General features: G+C 40.4%; 1 protein-coding gene across 2 annotated transcripts in view; it reads left to right on the top strand.

The window, feature by feature from the left end:
* Positions 1-20364, top strand: part of fars2 (phenylalanyl-tRNA synthetase 2, mitochondrial) — a 444725-nt gene that overhangs the window by 260341 nt on the left and 164020 nt on the right. The window lies entirely within an intron of this gene.

Here is a 20364-nt window from a genome sequence, read left to right as displayed (position 1 = left end):
GTCTCTGAATTTCTGCTCCTCTGTATTTAACTTCTTTTTCACTTAGAGCTGCCTTACATGGTTCAAAGCTTCCAATTGGGTCATGCCAACACCCTCCACTATTCCCATGCTGGGGAGGTGTAAAATGCAAATCCTCAGGCACTGGCTAGAAATCAAGGCACCAGAAAGTCTGATCAGCACTTCTCCAATGCACAACATTCAGGCGAGTCATAACTGGTTTCCCATGAACCTTTGTGACCTCTTTATGTTTGGTGTCCATTTTCTCTATAGATGATAACTGCTGATTGCTGTTTAATTTAGTTTGGCCAATTTCAGTCAGGCCTGATTTCTTCAGCTGTAGGTCAATTTAGAATATCCAGTTTTGGGTCTGTGGTTGCTTGACCACACATGTCTTCAATAGAGTCACCTTGCACAACTTTATGTACCCAGTGAAGAAATTAACCTGCTGAATTTGTACATATAGGAAATTTGGTGTGCATGGCTCAAGCAAGTAAATCAGTTGTTGGTAAATCTGGGTCCAATTTCTGTTGTTCCAAGAGCATATCAAATATTAGTCTTTAGTTTGTTTCAGTCTATTATAATGCATCTTTTAGTGATGGTTCCAGATTCTTCGGATTTTTTTAAATAATGTAGCAACAGTTATAAGCTTGAATCTATAGATAAAAGTATAAATTTAGAAAAAATCAATGGAAAAATGTATGAACAGCAATGAGGTTTCCTGTGCATGGTTGATTGCTCTAACCCTTGATCTGAGCAACAAATTAGTTTGTCAATTACAAATTTAGTGAAAACGATTGTTGATAAAAATCCATACTATTGCTCAAAGCCAATTTGAGAATGATTAACTTTGAAGTTTAAGCTACATATGTAGTCCATTTATTGCTTTAAATTGAGCTTCATCCTTTCAGTACTTAAACATATTAGTTGGAATAGAGGGTTGAACTCCTGACTGAATAATGTCAAAAAAGTTCATATGTAGGGATGGTTTTTTGAAGCAGCAAGCTAGAATCTGTGTGACATGGACCATGTACTTCAGGAAGTTAAAGTGGAAAGAATTTAAATTATTGAAAATGTTCTAACTTAAGATTGTGCTAATGCATTCAAGGTTTAAAGTTCCAGTCACAGAAATTGCTGGAGAAACTCAGCAAGTCTGGCAGCAGAAAGTAGAGTGAACGTTTTGGGTCCAGTGACCCGTCTTCAAAACTGTTACCTGCCTATCTGCCTTAACCTATTAGAAGCAAGATTTTGACAAAATCAAGCCCAAGCATCTGCGGAGAGAGAAACAGAGTTAATCATTCAAGTCTCGGAACTGAATTTTTTTTTTATATACTTTTGGCAGAGGAGGAACAAGATGGTGAAGAGGTGAAAGACAAAGAGTGTATCAATAGTGATAAAAGAGAAAAATATGTAAAATGGGTGTAAATTAAGATGAGACGGAGAGAATTGTCCTCCCTACTAAAGGCAAAGTAAACTTTTGGGGCAGCATGGTTGCTCAGTGGTTAGCACAGCTGCTTCACAATGCCAGGGACCCAGGTTCAATTCCCCCTCGGGTGACTGTGTGAAGTTTGCACATTCTCCCCACGTCTGCGTGGATTTCCCCTGGGTACTCCGGTTTCCTCCCATAGAGTCATCGAGTCATAGAGATGTACAGCATGGAAATACACCCTTCGGTCCAACCCGTCCATGCCAACCAGATATCCCAACCCAATCTAGTCCCACCTACCAGCACCCGGCCCATATCTCTCCAAACCCTTCCTATTCATATACCCATCCAAATGCCTTTTAAATGTTGCAATTGTACCAGCCTCCACCACTTCCTCTGGCAGCTCATTCCATGCACGTACCACCCTCTGCATGAAAAAGTTGCCCCTTAGGTCTCTTTTATATCTTTCCCCTCTCACCCTAAATCTATGCCCTCTAGTTCTGGACTCCTCGACCCCAGGGAAAAGACTTTGTCTATTTATCCTATCCATGCCACTCATAATTTTGCAAACCTCTATAAGGTCATCCCTCAGCCTCTGACGCTCCAGGGAAACAGCCCAGTCTATTCAGCCTCTCCCCATAGCTCAAATCCTCCAGCCCTGGCACCATCCTTGTAAATCTTTTCTGAACCCTTTCAAGTTTCACAATATCTTTCCGATAGGAAGGAGACCAGAATTGCACGCAATATTCCAACAGTGGCCTAACCAATGTCCTGTACAGCCGCAACATGATGTCCCAACTCCTGTACGCAATACTCTGACCAATAAAGGAAAGCATACCAAACGCCTTCTTCACTATCCTATCTACCTGCGATTCCACTTTCAAGGAGCTGTGAACCTGCACTCCAAGGTCTCTTTGTTCAGCAACACTCCCTAGGACCTTACCATTAAGTGTATAAGTCCTGCTAAGATTTGCTTTCCCAAAATGCAGCACTTCGCATTTAACTGAATTAAACTCCATCTGCCACTTCTCGGCCCACTGACCCATCTGATCAAGATCCTGTTATAATCTGAGGTAACCTTCTTCACTGCCCACTACACCTCCAATGGTTCAAAGATATGCAGGCTAGGTAGGTTGGTCTGCTAAATTGCCCACAGTGTCCAAGGACGTACAGGCTAGGTTGATTAGCCATGGGAAATGCAGGGTTATAGGATTGGGATGGTCTGGGTGGGATACTCTTCGGAAGGTCAGTGTGGACTCAATGGGTCAAATAGTCTGCTTCCATACCATAGGGATTCTATCATTCTAAACAAGACAAGGCTGATCAGTGGCAAGTGGAATTCAATCTGGATAAATGTGAGGTTGTGCACTTGGGCAGGATAAACAAGGCAAAGGAATGCGTGATGAAGAGTAGGACCCTGGGAAACACCAAGGATCAGAAGGGTCTTGGTGTACATGCACACCATTTCCTTAAGTATGAGGACGGGTGGATAAAGAGATGAAGAAGGCACATGGCATGCTTGCATTTAGTAACTGAGGCGCAGAATTTAAGAGCAGAGGGATAATGCTAGAACTGCATAAAGTGTTGGTTAAGCCACAGCTAGGGTATTGTGGTTCTGGAATCTACATGAAATGAAAGATATGATAGTACTGGAGAGGGTGCAGAGGAAATTTACCAGAATGTTTCCTGGGCTAGAGAGTTTCAATTATGAAGAGAAATGGACAGTCTGGAGTTGTTTTCCTTAGAGCAGAGGAGATGGATAAGGGGACATGATTGAGGAGCATGGATAGGATAGACAAGAAGAAACTTTTCCAGTTTGATCGAGAGATCAATGACCAGGGATACTAGTTTTAAGGTGAGGGATAGAAGGTTTAGAGAAGATGTGAAGAAAAACATTTTCACCCAGAATATGGTGGGAATCTGGATCTCATTGCCTATAAGGTTGATAGAGGCAGAAACCCAAGTGAAACGTGTTTAGATATGCATTTGCAATGTCAAGGCATGCAAGGCTATGGGCCAAGTCTGAAAAATTGGATTAGAATAGTTAAGGGCTTGTTTTTGTCTGGGGCGGGCATAATGGGCCAAAGGACCTTTTTTCTACGTACTCCATGACCCTAACGCTGTAGGGGTTTAAAGGTTAAGGAAGGGAATGAAAGGGAAGAGTGGAAAAACAGACACCATGTTGTCAGTTTCTGAAGTTATGGAATTCAGTGTTGGGACATTGAGCATGTAAAGTGCCAAAGCCAAAAATGAGGTGTTGTTCTGAAAGCTTGCATCGTGGTTCATTGGAGCGTTGTTGCAAATGCAGGATGGAAATGTTTGCCTAGAGGTAAGGTGATTATTGAAATAGCAAGCTGGGATCATTCTTAGAGACAGAGTGGAGGAGTTCCCCAAAGCAGTCACCCAGTCTGTGTTTGTAAAGTGAATATGGTAAAGTAGATTGAAAGAAGTACAAGTGAAATGCTGTTTCACCTGCAAGCTGTATTTGAGCCATTAGACATTAAAGAGTGAAGAGATGAGTTTCCATACCTTCTGTGGAAAAATAACTTTGTTTTCCAACACCTTTCTTTTCTGAAGAACAGTCATATCAGACTCAAAGTGTTAACTCTGTTTCTGTCTCCACAGATGCTGCCAGACCTGCTGAGTTTCTGCGGCATCCTGTGTTTGTTTCAGATTTCAAGCATCTGCAAATTTTATTTGAAGATTTTTATAAATATCAACAAATCACGGTTGAATGGCACAATGCTGCCATTTTCCTGAAACTTGATAGCATTTGTGCAGTCTAAAATGTAAATTACCAATATCCAAGATCAAATTTAGCCTTGTTGTGTCTGTGCAGCTGAACTAACTGTTCATAAACTGATGACTACTCATAAATGCGCAGTCTAACACATAAATACAATTTTGACTTTCTGTTATCTTCTTTGTTTTTGACCTTAGTCTTAAGATCAAAGAGCATATTGCAACAATAATGGTGATGAAAGTGACTAACTGAACAAGTTTTAAGGTTTGAAATGGAGTGGTTCGCATAGTATTTTGATAAACTAACACCACAAAACTAGTACAGATTTTCTGTCACTTTTGTTACTTTAGCCTTTTAAGCAAGATAAATTGCTATCTTTGAAGTTTACTGTGAAGGTTAGCAAAGATGCATGTTAATTGTTACTTTATTCATTACTATCTATTTTACTAAGTTGCTCAATATAATGGCTTTTTAAAATTATTTTTTGTCTTGGGATGTGGGCACCCCTGAGGGGGACAATGTTTGTTAATCCCTAATTCCCCCTGAACCGAGTGACTTGCAGGATATTTCAACGAGTAATTAAGTCTGTGGATCTAGAGACACATGTCACAATTCCACTAGGGCCCTAGGGGAACAGACCATTGGCCAACAGAATGTGAGATTTTGAAGCTCCAATTGGGATTTACAATATAGCCCAGAAAGGGCTTAATTGTATCACATTGTGCCCTTCACAACTGGAGCTGACAAAGGGGAAACGTCCTGGATATAGAAGAAATGGTCCATTTACAGTAAATTTCTGAGGATGAAGATGACACTGAGGATCAGGACTTTCATGAGGAAGACAGTTGAAGACAGTGCGACAGAAGATGCATTGCTAAGTCAAGGAGGCCAGGGTAACCTTTTTAGCCACCCATGTCTGGGAAGAATGAGCTTGGTTTGGACTTTGTTTAATTGGTTTGTGATTCTGTTTGTAATCTGGCAGGCAGACCCTGTGATGTACACATAATATCTCCAAGTGATCTCATTTGGAGATATTTCGACACATAAACTGCTCAGCATGATCTTTAAGGAAAAAGAAGCAGTGAGACTGAGGTAACATCACATGATGCTAATGTTAGGCAGGTCTCAAGATATCAATAATGAAGCTTCTCAAAATAGCCACCAGGCTGAGAGGAATCATGAGGAATCTACACCTGACCCTTCCATCATCAGTAATCTTCCAATGTTTTAGCTTGTATGCTGATTGCTAAGTGTCCTTGAAATGTTTGAGCATTCTCTATGACAATGTTGAGCCTGTGAGATGTAGTACTTTATGTACAAAGTTAAAAATCACACACACCAGGTTATAGTCCAACAGGTTTAATTGGAAGCACACTAGCTTTCAGAGCAACGCTCCTTCATCAGGTAAAGTACATAGTACTTTATGTAGCTTTTCTTGATTGACCACCGTGCATTGAAAGCAAGTAAACATTTTACATCACACAGCCTTGAATTCCATTGAAAATCTAATATATAGAATGAACCTTTTCCCTGCAGAGATGTGTGAAATGATGTGTGCAGGCCAGGCCTAGCACAATCTCTGCAAACTGTGTTTAGCCTCGGTGTTGTCCACATTGGCTGCAGTCATCAGTATCACGGTTCAAGGATCTCTGACAACTGAGGTCATCTGCAGTCAATCTGTCGGCTGCTTGTGAGATGTTTGCTCATTATAAACTTCTTTCATTCTTAAGATGTCTGAAGAAGCTGCTCATCTCTTATATCTATGTGATTTAACCAGGTCTGACAGCAAATCTTATACCATAGCAGACATTCCAAAAGTGCAGTTGAAAATACATTTAAAAAATGAAAGGTTAATTACCAATTATGGGTATGTTTTCTTCTTCTTGTCCCTCCCACTGCATCAAAGTTTAGGCCCAACTTTTGTAGTTGGTGTGGAGGGAACCCTGGTCTGCGGATCACCTTGCTGACTTGGAAGACTTGGACTTGGAGGACCAAGGTCAGCTGAGAGTCCCCTACTCAGGTACAGGATCATCCTCCTTGACATGTACAGTTGCAGGCTTTAAGATCACAGGTAGGGGAAGTGGAGGGGCTGGGCACCTCGTCCCCTCTCACATGTAATTAATGCTGAGCACCCATAACTAAAGTGATGGAGTGCCGTTCCATGCGCATATCTGGCAAACGCTGAAAATTCTGCTGGACCAGTCACTCCAAGCATGCCCAAGTCATCATAGTACTGAGAACATTTGTGGATTTTTCCACCTTCCCATCTAGTTTGCCAATTACATCTGGCAAACCTGCTTGATATGCCTGTGCTCTTTCTGAAGATTAACCAAGTGGTACATCTCCTGCATGGGCCTGAGCAGATGCTTGGTCTCTGGCAATCCTCTGAGTATCAGAAATCTGGAGCTTCTCTTCCTCAACTGGCCTTGGGAATGTGTCAGTGAAGTGATCTCCAGCTTCAACCTATGAGTCTAATTTAGAAAGAGTACTAATTTAGAAATTCTCATGCTGGTGGAGGATACGGGTGAATGCATCCAATGAATCTTCATTGGCATCATCCTCAGAGTTAGAGATGGAGCTGAGGATCTCTGGTTCTTCTTAATAATGGTTCATGGGTGCTGCTAGTACCTACATAAGAAAAGAGAAAATTACTTGGAGAAGATGGATAAAAGCTTCTGCGGAAATAGACAATGGGAAAGCAACATTCACACATTGAAGCTCACTGTGCCCATTTTTTTTGCTGTTCCCATAAGACTGGCCCTGCTGCTTTCCAGGAGAAAGTGAGGTCTGCAGATGCTGGAGATCAGAGCTGAAAATGTGTTGCTGGAAAAGCGCAGCAGGTCAGGCAGCATCCAGGGAACAGGAGAATCGACGTTTCGGGCATAAGAAGGGCTTATGCCCGAAACGTCGATTCTCCTGTTCCCTGGATGCTGCCTGACCTGCTGCGCTTTTCCAGCAACACATTTTCACCTGCTGCTTTCCAGCCAACTCCACAATCTTCTCTTTGGAGGGAACCTTCATCAGTCTTGGACCAATTGTTGGTCAGTCTTTACTGCAAAGAAACAAAAGAAGGGATTGAGAGTATGTCGGAAATAAGCAGGAGTGGTAATTAGATGTCCCCCATTGAGTGAATAGGAAGCACTGAACGAATCAATCAAAATTCTGGAAGAGGAGGTAGGTGAGAACCCTTGAAAGCTCATGTTGCATGCTATACTGAGGGCTGTAATTCATAAACTTTGGTGAGATGCAGTGGCAACATTAGAGAGAATGTTGGTCCTTTCAGCACGAGGTAGCAGAGAGAAGATCATGGCACTTAATCCGATGCTATGGCTCCCTTTGGCACTCTGAAAGGAAGAGGGCAGATCTCCTCTCTACCTCTCTGTCCACCATCATCTCCAGCTTTCTGCTCACAAAGTATGGAAACATGCTTGTCTTTTTCTGGGCCAACTCTTGGGTGATTCTGGTCAGGTACCAAAGTTTGAGCAACTTTTCCAAGCTTGCAATGTCTGGTGTGGTGTGCAGCAGCATCTTAAATATAGCGCTAGAGGTATGTCTCATTGGTGGCAAGTACATTTGCCACATTCGCCATGAGATCCCCTTGACAAACAAACCGAACATCTGGATCACATAATTAATGAGGTGCTAAGTAGAAGCTCTGGTGGTAAAATCTGCTCTAGGCCATGGAAGATTGGATGTCATGAAGCTCACTTGTCACCACGCTTTCACTGCAAATGGGAAATTTCAATCCTGAGAGAAACTTATAGACTTCTCTTTTTACAGAGTTCACTCCTGTTGTAAGTATTATTGATCACATATTTAATTTTCTTCTGGATAGATCCTCGTAAGAAGCAGTAACAATATATGCAGATAAAAGGAGGCCATAACGTTGTAAAAAAACATTTTACCACTGTTGCCCAACACAATAAAATATATGCTTTAATAAAATCAAAGGTTTGGGCTTGCATCAGATCGACCAAGTCAGGAGAAGACAAGAAAAATGCTGCCTCGACTTGCTCATTGTCGATATAGGGGTGGGCAGCAGGAGGAGGGGAGTGCTGTATCCAAGATTAAAATATAAAGAATAAAATACAAAAGATCCTTCCATCCCTCACTCCCTGCCCATTGCCTGCCACTTAAGCCAATCCATGCCATTTCATGCCCTCTGCTCATCCCTTTGTTCCCTGTCGACACTTGAATAGTCCCTTGAATGGAAGTGTAAACTCTCCTTACCGTGCTATGAATTACTCCCCACCCCCTATCGCCATTTTGCTCCCTCTGCCATCTTAGCACTTAATTTTTTATACTTATGCCCCCAATGCACCATCCTTTGCCTTTACACTTACTGTGCCAGCTGTCCTGGTGTCCATTACGAGCAGATCTCAGGATCAATGCAGAGATGAGATAAAATAACATTCTATCAAATAAAGTTTTAAGTGTCTATTTCAGACACATTTACTACATTTATATTCCTTGAACAGGATAAAGCCTCCTAACAATAAATATTTTATTCAAGTACAACCAGCATTGAAATTAATTGTTCCAAACCAAAGGACCCAAAACCTCTTGTAGCTGTCAAAACAAAGTGTGGAACATGAAGGTGTACCACTGTGTTAATGGATGGTTGTGAAATCAGTTGTGCAGCAGTAATCTAAATCCAGCAGTGGAAGCTGTCAGGTTTATTTCAATAACAGCATGAAATAGGAAGAACTCATTATGAAGTACTTGGGACATTTTTTGTCAAAGTTTTAAAGAGTTGCTGCTTTAAATATTTTGACAGTTTTGACAAGTCTTCTTGAAAGATCCCTTTGGTAGTGTCTGTTACAGCTTTGACAGTTGATGGTGACAGATCTTTGACAGTTCCAATGTGCTTGACAGTAATTATTTTATTCACATTTTACGTATATTTAAGTCTATTTTTAGCAATCCTAAACGGCACTTGATGTTCCCCAAGAGGCATTGGGTATCTTGTTACCAGATCCAAAAGATTGTCTGATCTTTCCAAAGGATACTCTGGCTCACCAAGGAATCCACATTCCAGTTTTTGCACTAAAGGCTAAGGAAGCTCAACCCACCCTGAGGAAAATAGGAAATGTTGAGTTCAGAGTGAGATTTAGGATTGCCGACTTGACTTGCTGAAAATCTGGACCCTGATTCTTTGAAATCCAAATTCAGGTTGTGGAATTGCAGAGAAGGATTTGTAGAATTACTTCATTTACACAAATTATGTTTAAACCAGTCCATTGCAGTGGCAAACAAGAGAGAGGTCCTTTGTCAGCGGCTTGGCAGCACCCTGGTTAAGCCAGAGGGCAGAAGAAGCTGAAACAGGTTTTCCAGCAGTCAACAGCATACTTATTTTAAGACTGCCATCTTTCCCACATCTGCTACACTTTAGAAGCCTGATGATTAAATGGAGACTGCACGGCTGTTTTCATGCCCAGTTAGGTTTGCCAGTAGGCTCTCAGGTTGGGAGGTAGCCTTTGTTATCTGAAAGTCACACCACTGCCTTTGCCTCTGATCCTCTCTGACCCACCCTCCGGGTGCAGCACCCACTCAGTACTGTAGTGGAGTGCCAACCTTGATGTTTGTGCTCAAACCCTGGAGTGAGACTTGAACTCTCAACCTCTGATTTCAACGGGTGTGAGTTACAAACTAAGCGTCACCTGCAATCGGTCTAAACTGATGTTGGAGCCAAAGTCCCTTCCCAATTAGCCATTTCATTAGACTTTACCTGTCCACCATTATGTAAGCGCTTCTCTAGACAGTAATCAAGAACCATGAGACAGTTAAACTGCTAATAATCAGTTTCTAATGTGCATGAATGAGGGTTGGAGAGGCGACGTTGATAGCTTACTGTGTTTGAATTTGGACTACAAACTTCGGATGACACATTACATGTTTCTCACAAAGAAAGGAAAAACAGATGTCGGTTTTGGCAGTTTATCAGGGTCAGTTCTGAATAGGTGTCTGTGAATCTTCAGAAATACAGTAAACATAGAATTTCAAGGCAGAACTGTTTTAATTGATAATTTCGCATTCACAGACTATCAGTTTGAATTTTATGCAGTGATTGAAGTAAATCTCATAGATACACTTAAAGAAAAGCTGGGTAGATAAATGGCAGGAGATTTGCATGGATCAGTTGGGTTGAACTGTCTGTTTCTGTGCGAGGTACATTCTGTCTAGTCATATTTTCCATTCCTCCACCTACATTCCTAAGGCGGCATAGATCTGTGGGAAAGAAAAACATGTGAAACTAAGCTTTAAGTATATCTTGCGAAATGATTATACCTTTCATTTTAAGGTGACATTTGGACATATGTGTATCCAATTTTTTTTTAAACTATGGTATGCCACACTGGAGTTTTCAACAAAAATTCCAGAATCATTTTTATTTGCGAGCAGCTTGGCTTTGCAAAATCAAATAAAGCCTTCTGTTCATTATTTTCAGCCTGTCCAAGTTATTAAGATTTTTTTGTCTTTCAACTTTGTCCTAAAGTTGAGGGACACCCATTTTGAAGAATTTGCCTGTAATGCAGGTGACAAGTACAATGTAGTGAACTTCTCAAATGAGCAGCCCTTACTTTACCTGTGTGTACTTGCATTGTGTCACTCGTCGTCTTTGCAATTCTTTTGAACAAGGTAGACAGTTTATGTCAAATTATGGACAGTTTTGTGCTGTAAATCTGTTTCTACTCAGAATTGGGTTGAAAATACTCAAACTCAACTCATTTTGGACTCCCAAAACCGTCGACAATTTTCAAACCACTATTCTGCGATGAAATCGGTCATTAACCCTGTTCACACTTGGGTGCTTCCAACAGGTTGGAGTCAGGCAGATCACAGCAATTCAGTTCTTTGCTACAATCTGATAGTCCTTATACAAAAGGAAGTCGGTACAAAGACCTGACTCAGTATCTGGTTCAGCTTGTGAAGTTAAAAGTACAAAAGTATTATCACAGTTGATGAAATTATCTGAGGGAGTGTTCCACTGGCAGATGTAATATCACTGCATAAAATTCAGTGATAGTCTGTGAATGTGAAATTATCAATTTAAACAATTCTGCCTTTAAATTCTATGTTTACCATATTTCTGTATTTATTGTCGACCTTCCCTGGGCAATTTTCAATTTGTTATTGAATGTTGAAGTGAACCTTGATCAGATGGGTAGATGAGTCGAAGAGTGATAGATGAAGTTTAATTTATATCATTGTGAGGTAAAACATTTTGGTAAGGCAATCTAGGGCGGGACTTATCCAGTTAATGGTAGGGCCCTGGGGAGTGTTGCCAACTAAGAGACCTAGGGCTGCAGATGCATTGACCCTTGAAAGTGGAGTCACAAGGTGGACAGGGTGAAGAAGACATTTGGTAGGCTTATCTTCATTGGTCAGTGCATTGACTTTCAAAGTTAGGAGGTCATGTTGTGGCTGTAAAGGACATTGGTGAGGCCACTTTTGGAATACTGCGTACAATTCAAGTCACCCTTCTCTTGCAAGAATGTGGTTAAACTTGAGAGGGTGCAGAAAAGATTTACAAGGATGTCGCTGAGACTGGAGAGTTTCAAATATATGGAGAGACTGAATAGACTGGGGCTGTTTTCCCTGGAGTGTCAGAGACTGAGGGGTGATCTTCCAGAGATTTATAAAATCATGAGGGGCATGGATACGATGAATAGCCAAAGTCTTTATCCAAGAATGGGTAAGTCCAAAACTAAAAGACTTAGGTTTAAGGTGTGGGGGAAAGATTTAAAAAGGTCCTGAGGAGTAATTTGTTTCACGTAGAGGGTGATGCATGTCATGGAATGAGCTGCCAGAGGAAGTTGTGGAGGCAGGTTCAATTACAACCTTTAAAAGATATCTGGGGTGAGTATTTGAATCGGAAGTATTTAGAAGGATATTGGCTAAATGCTCACAAATGGGACTAGGTTGGATTGGGATGTTTGGTGGACATGGACAAGTTGGATTGAAGGGTCTGTTTCTGTGTTGTGTAACTCTATAACTGTATGGAGCAGAAGCAGCCTCAAAATGCTTTGCTGAAACCTGGAGTTTTGACTTAAGCACCTATCACTGTGGTCAGTGCTATTTCAGTTTGATCATGCACAGCCTGACTACATCTCTCTAATTTCTGTACCAACTGGTTCCATTCCCATCCTTCACAAACAGCCCTAAATCCAGAAAAGGTTTGCTAAATATGATAACATATTCAAATGTATCCTTGTTCTTCCTCTATCATTCCTATTATTTGTTTTTGTTAGTTGGATTTTATTTCTTTTTTGTTACTTTAGTTCAAATTTTGTTTTTGTCAAATGTTATCACTTCTGAGAATAAAACATTTTATTCAATGTGTTATTAATATTTTGAGTATTTTGTTTGTTTGTGGATTTTTTAGCAGGTAGATGGTGTTAAGTTTGAACTAAACTTTTGTTATTCTCATTCGCATAATGAATTCAGGGACTGCGACTAATTTCTTTCTCCATTTAGGACAGTGAAGTTTCTTGTAATACTATGAAAACAGGTCTTTTTAATAGTTTGTCTCAGAGTCAAATAACATCTTTCACTATGACACACTGACTCTGTAATATGTTTTTAAATGGCAATTTGAAGTTGGAATTCCTGTTGGTGGTTGCACTAAGGGTATAAAGGGTGGAAAGAGACAGTTGATATAGCTTGATGACAAATTTAAAGCATTGGTCGTATTCCATTTGAAACGCTTTGTGCAGTTATCACCTTTTCACTATCAGGACATTAATGTGCTTGAGGCTCTTCTCATTCTGAACAATGGGAAGTTAAATTATAAGGGAAATTTAGGCACATTCTTTTCTGAGCTCATTCTTTTCTGAAATGATCTAACTGAAGTCTTTGAGATTTTGATTTGATTTTGTTTATTACTGTTACATGTATTGAGGTACAGTGAAAAGTGTTGTCTTACGTGCTTTACGGGCAGGTCATACTATACAAGTGCATCAGGGTAACAGAACAGAGTGCAAGATACAGTGTTACAGCTGCCAAGTAGGTGTAGAGAGAAATTAATATTAACATTAATTAATATTAACATCTGTTAAAAAATCTGATAACAGTGGGGAAGAAACTGTTCTTGAATTTATTCGTGCATGCACTCAAATTTTTATATCTTCTGCCTGACAGAAGAGGGTGGAAGACAGTATAACTTGGGTGGGAAGGATCTTTGATTATGTTGGTTGCTTTTTCGGTGCAGCAGAAAGTATAGATGAAGTCACTGGATGGAAGTGATGGATTGGGCTGTGTTCACAACACTCTGTAGTTTCTTGCAGTCTTAAGAAGAGCAGTTGCCATACCATACTGTGTTGCTTCCAGATAGGATGCTTTCTATGGTGCATCTATAAACATTTGTAAGAGCCTTTATTGGCATATCAAATTTCTTAGCCTCCTGAGAGGTGTTGCTCTCTAAAAGACTGAAATTAAATGAGGTAAATGCATTTACAATGCTGGTAGGTTCATTATCAGGATATGACAGGTATAAAATTAGTACCTTAGGCACAAGAAAAAGGTCAAGCAGAACCTTTCACCCAAAAGATAATGTAATTGTGAAACAAATTGTCAGGAAAAGCTATTCAAACTGGCTCTAAAAATGTATATGAGAGACAACGGAATATATTTCTGAAAGGAAGGGGAATTGAAGATTATGGTGTGAAGTGGGGCCTCTTTATTTTTCTGTAAATAATTGGATTTTCAAGGAGGAGGAGAAAAGTCTGAACCATGAGGTTTCCCGACTCAGCAGCCCCTCTCTTTTACCACGCCCTATTTTCATTTTGGGAAGTTGGCTCACCGTCTGTAGAGGCAGTTCGGATGTGATCCTCTTACCAATCAAGAACTGATCTATCTCAGTCTTAAATACACACAATGACCTGGTCTTCACAGCACTCTGTAGCAATGAGTTCCACAGATTAACCAGCCTTTGGCTGAAGAAATTCTTCCTCATCATAGTTCTATAGAGTCATCCCTTCACTCTGAGGCAATGCCCACGGGTCCTACACTCTCCTACTTATGAAATACCTTCTCTACATCCATTCTATCCAGATCACCAGTATTCTATAAATTTCAATGAGATGATGCGAAAGGGTACCTTATTTTTCCTAAGGAGGAGAAATATAAAACATTCCACCTTTCACCTCCCCCTCACTCTCGCACAGTCACCATGCTGCACCCACCTAATCTCCTACAGCCCCACATACACCTATTTCAACTTAGTGCCTACTTCCACATACCATTCTTTTCCCTCTTCGCCCAATTTATTGAGTATTCAGGAATTGTGCAGCTCCAACAGCACTCAAAAAAACTTGACACCATTTAGGACAAAGCAGCCAGCTTGATTGGCACACTGTCTCACACCTTAAACAGTCCACACCAACAAACAATGGCACTGGTGTGTACCACCTGCAAGATGAACAGCAAAAAATCACCAAGATTTAGACTGCACTTTCCAAACTCATTAACTCTACCACATAGAAGGAGAGGGGCACAGATACATTGGACCACCACAGCCTGCATGGTCACCTCCAAGCCACACACCAACCTAACTTGAAACTGTATCATCTTTCTTTCAGTATTGCTGTTACAAAATCCTGAAACTCCTTTCTTAACAGCCGCTCACTGGCAGCTTCTCAAGGGCAAAACCAGCAAAAAGAAGAGAGAGAGAGGAACTCATAAAAAAATCACAGTCACCACACAGAGTCATAGTGATGTACAGTACGGAAACACACTCATCCATGCCAACCAGATATCCTAACCTAATCTAGTCCCATTTGCCAGCACTTGTCCAATATCCCGCTAAACCCTTCCTACTCGTATACCCTGTTGTAATTGTACCAGCCTCCACCACTTTCTCTGGCAGCTCATTCCATACACACAACACCGTCTGCTTGAAAATGTTGCACCTTTGGTCCCTTTTATGTCTTTCCCCTCTCAACCTAGACCAATGCCATCTAGTTCTGGGCTCCCCAACCCCAGGGAAAATACCTTGTCTATTTACCCTATTCATGCCCCTCATGATTTTATAAATCTTTATAAGGTCACCCTCCAGCCTCCAATGCTCCAGAGAAAACAGTCCCAGCCTATTCACTGTCGGTCCATCTTGGCAACATCTTTGTAAACCTTTTCTGAACCCTTTCAAGTTTCAAAACATTCTTCCGATAGGAGAGAGACCAGAATTGCACGCAGTATTCCAAAAGTGGCCTAACCAATGTCCTGTACAGCAGCAACCTGACCTCCCAACTCCTATACTCAATACTCTGTCCAATAACGAAAAGCATACTAAATGCCTTCTTCACGATCCTATCTACCTGAGACTCCATTTTCAAGGCACTATGAACCTGCATTCCAAGGTCTGTTTGTTCAGTAACACTCCACAGGACTTTACCATTAAGTGTATTCCAAAATGCAGCATCTCGCATTTATCTAAATTAAATTCCATCTGCCACTCCTCAGCCCATTGGCCCAATTGATCAAGATCCCATTGTAACCTGAAGTAACCTTGTTCACTGTCCAGTACACCTCCAATTATGGTGTCATCAGCAAACTTCTAACTATACCTGCTATGTTCACATCCAAATCATTAATAAAAATGTCGAAAAATTGTGGACTCAGTACCGATCCTTGTGGCACTCACTGATCACAAACCTCCAGTCTGAAAAGCAACCCTCCAACATCACCCATTGTCTTCTACCTTCAAGCCAGTTCTGTATCCAAATGGTTAGTTCTTCCTGTATTCCATGAGATAAGAGGTACAGAGTAATTTGTTGGATCTAGAAGTGCCTGGATCCTGATGGATTTCATCCTATGTTCTTAAAAGAAATGGGTAGTGAGACTGTTGATTCATGTTTTTTAATTTTCCAAACTTCCTTGATTTAGCGAAAGTTCCATTAGATTGGAATATAACACCTTTATTCAAAAAAGGTAGGGAAACTGGAGCAAGAAACTAAAGGCTGTCTAGTTTAACATTTATCAAAGAGAAAGTACTTGACAAATCTATTAGAGTTCTTTGAGAAGGTAACACCCTGAGAATAAAGGTGTATTGGTGGATGTACTGCACTGGGATTTACAGATGGCATTTGATAAAGTAGCATATCAAAGATTATGGAAAAAATTAAAAGCTCATGATGTAGTGGTACATATTCTTATGCATTGAAGGTTGCTAGTAACAGGAAGCAGGGATGAGGCAAAATGGGTCATTTTCAGGATAGCTGGATGTAGTGATTAGTATGCCATCAAGATCATTGTTAGGACCCTCACCTTATTTAAGGAAATATGTAAACACACTGGAGGTGGTTCAGAAAAGATTTATTAGACTATAGCTGGAATCATTGGGAATCATGTCTCTAGATTGAAAATATTAAATGACTCTGTTTCTACCACCTTCTCAGAAAAAGATTTCTAATACCATAACCTTAGGAGAAAAATAAATTCACTTCATGTCTACTTTAAATGGGTGAGCCCTGTTGCTACTCGGACCCTTCTTTCTGAACAACTGGATGAGATGAGGGAATCCCATTTAAATCCTGGACAGAGTACCCAATGTCCTGCCATCTGTGCAGTGCCATGGCACCCTTTATCAATTGCTCAGTACTATTTACCCTGCTGGCCCTGTTATGGGACTAGGTTGATGCCTGAAGACAAGTATGACTGGTTCCCTCTCAATTTACCCACCTACATTCAGATGGTCAATTTCTGAAAGACAAGAAACCTTTCAATTCTTTAAAATGATGGAATTTCAGTCCTCAACTGGTAATATCCAAAGCAATTCTCCTAACACGTTTAATTAGTCTTAATGGGGTTGAAAGCACAATCCCTGTCCTGCACTGATGATCTTCCTGATGATCGCCACGATATTTTCACATCGTATATTTCGGAGTATCTGAAAATTTCACCACAACTCTTTGACAAAATATCAAATGATGCACTTTGCTACAAATTGAAGTGTTTTTCTACCTTGTTACATTCTCGGGAGTGTTTGAGAGTAAATAATAAGTTATTATTAATATTTAATGGGATGTGAAATTCTGTTCATCCCTTTCTGCTAATTTGTGAAAATGCTACGTGGAGGTATGCAGCCTGCTGTTGATGTCTCCCCTGATTGATAGAAGTGATTCACCCTGAAATGTTGAAGGTTAACAAGGCAGCACTTTTTATAGTTCAAAGCACCAAAGTATCTTACTGCCATATCACAGTAATATAACTAAATGTCTCATGGACTGTACTAAAGAAGGATGGAAGGGATTCCTAACACCTTTCTCATATAATGGCTTAAGTGACCAGTTGTTCCTGCTTATGGAAGTAGGAATAACAGACTGCCTTTAATCAGATCATTGCATTGCATTCCGTTACTTTTACTGTGTCTTAATACTATCATCTTCAACTGAGTGTCCAACATTCCAAATTGAAGGAAAGTCAAATAATTTGAAATTGCATATCTTAATTGTATATCATATTGCTTGCATATTATGTGCTATAATAATCTTTGGTTTATATATTTTGCTATTTGAAATGTTTTAGAAATGTTTCAAATAGCAAAACGTTTTGCCCTTACTGTTAAATCATTCCATGCAACTCTCCAAGATATCCATACCCATCCAATTCTAACCTCTTCATTCCTGATTTTAATTGCTCCACCATTAATGCTGTGCCTTTAGCTGCCATTGTGCTAAGGTCTGGAATAAAGCAAAAAGTATACACTGCAGATGTTGAAATGTGAAAGTAAAGCAAAGTGCTGGCAACAGTCAGCAGGTGTGGCAGAATCTGTAGAGAGAGGAAAAACAAAGTTAATGTTTCAAATCCAATATAACAGTTCAGAACTGAAGAAAGGTAGAAATGTTGTGAGTTTGTTTTTAATACTGTTGAGAAAAGGGGATAGTCAGCTTGTACAAAATGAAAGGGGATAGGTTAGAGGGCAGGAGTGGCTAAATGACAATGTCATGGTCAAAAGGTAAAGGGAGTAGTAATTGTTGTAATGAAGAAATGAAAAGATTTGTCCAATTTAAGTATTAATAGCAATAGTCCAAAGTTGTGCAAGTTAGATGGATTAGCCATACTAAATTGCCATAGTGTCCAGGGATGTGTAAGTTAGGTGGATTGACCATGGGAAATGCAGGGTTACAGGGATAGGACAGGGGGAATAGGTCTGGGTGGGATGCTCTTCAGAGGGTCAGTGTGCACTCAATGGGCTGAATGGCCTAATTACACTGTAGGGATTCTATGATTCCATTAATAAAGGACACTATGAAATGATCTGCCAAAGGAAGTGGTAGAAGGAGTACAATTACAATATTTAAAAGACATTTGGTTAGATACATGGATAAGAAAGATTTGGAGAGATACAGTCCAAATGCAGGCAAATAACACTAGTTTAGTTTAGGAGACCTGGTTGGCGTGGACGAGTTGGGCCAAAGTGTCTGTTGCCGTGCAGTATGACTCAATGATTCTATAATGTAATAACTGAAGAATAACTAAAGCGAGAAAAACCACAAATCAGCATCCCAGTCCAGCAGCTTCTAAAGCAGAGCTGCCTCCTGCTCAAAACCCAGTCAGAACCTGTTCACTCTTTGTTTTTTACTTTGTTTTTTAGTGTTCTCTGTGGTTGGCTGGTAGGTACCGGGTCTATCCTTGATGGATTGATTCAACATCCAACCAGCTACCAGACCCTAAGCGTAGCAGCATCTCAATGCCAAATTGACTGCAGTATTCTTCGAGCTGTAATTAATGCATTATCTTTCCAGGCCAGTTCCCAACAGCAAACATCAGTCATTTGCTCTCTTTTTTAAAAATAAGCTGCTGTTCAATATTCAATTCTCAACTTCAAATCACAGTTCCAAACCAAAAATTGAGAAAAATAAAAGAAATATGAAAGAAAATTAGTGATAGTCTCAACACAATAGTAATGGCCTAGCCAGCAAATGAATCCCACAAATGAATTTTTAGAATAGCAAGCACCCATCCAGCTGAACAAAAAATCTAATTGTACTACTTCCAATTTCTATATTGTAGACACCAATTGATTAAGAAAAGCATGCTCACTCACAAATGCACACTACTTGGACAGTTCCAAGGGAGTTTATGCATCATTTACTCTCAATTGATTTCAACTTAACAGTCTCAAAGGATCCCTGATCCCCAGCCCAAAGTATCCTGGGACCACGCTCACAGGGGTACCTGAATCCAAAATGAACATTTCTCAGCAACCTGTTTAGAGATGTTATTGTACACCTCGAGAACAGGTGGGACTTGAACCCAGGCCTCCTGGCTTAAAGGTAAGGATACTATAATTGCATCACAGGAGCCCTTTAATCCAAAGGGGTACTAGGCTATCCAAAAGGAATGCATTGAGAACAGACATGCTCTTACCCGGTCTCATTTCTCAACTCTGGGTTCCAGACACCAGGGACTTCAAAATTCCACTTTAATGGAGGCAGTCAATGGTTCAAATGCCAGTTGCTTCTTTGAACCGTACTTAGGTGAACTACAAACTGCCTCAATCCTGTCCACACATAAATGAGAAAGTGGAGTTCAGGGCAAGATTTGGAATTCTGACTTATTCCAGCGTTTTTGCCATGGCATATGGTCCTGGTAATCATCAGGGCTTTAGTGAGGCATTCATAGTGGACTCACTTGTAATTATAAGTCTTGGGAAGTGTAAACAATGGAATGTATTGATACTGCAAAAACTTTTTTTTTCCTCTAAGCTACAACAGATAGGCTGTCAATTTTAAAGGATTGGAAATTTAAATACCACCCCCCCCCCCCCCCCCCCCCCCCCCCATTGTGATACATGAACCTAAATTTGTCCTTCATAAGCGTCTCAAGCATTTATGCCTTGTCCAAAAAATTGTGGTTCCTTCATTGTTGTTTAAAGCTATTGGAGCCTTGAAAGTTGGGTGTGTTTATACTCAACAGTAAATCTGCAGACTTGCTGAGTTTGGATTTCTACCTGTGTGATTCATGCCCCTTTCCCAGCTGGCAAAATTAGATCTGTTGGAAATGGAGGCAAGATATAACATCCAAATCCCACCCAAGACTTCCTGAAATCATTGTGATTTCACAAAAATCTGAGCCAAATTGTAACTTTGGTAGATTAAACTTGACCCTCCATGCCAGTTTCCAGGCAGCTGGAGCTGATATGCAGATCGTTGTCCCTTTCAGAATCTAAAAAGCTATCATCAGAATAACTATCATG

Source organism: Chiloscyllium plagiosum, unplaced genomic scaffold (genome assembly GCF_037043375.1).
Source record: "Chiloscyllium plagiosum isolate Xiang-an unplaced genomic scaffold, Cpla_swu_hap1 HiC_scaffold_34, whole genome shotgun sequence".
NCBI lineage: Eukaryota > Metazoa > Chordata > Chondrichthyes > Orectolobiformes > Hemiscylliidae > Chiloscyllium > Chiloscyllium plagiosum.
This window is presented reverse-complemented; position numbering and strand designations above follow the sequence as displayed.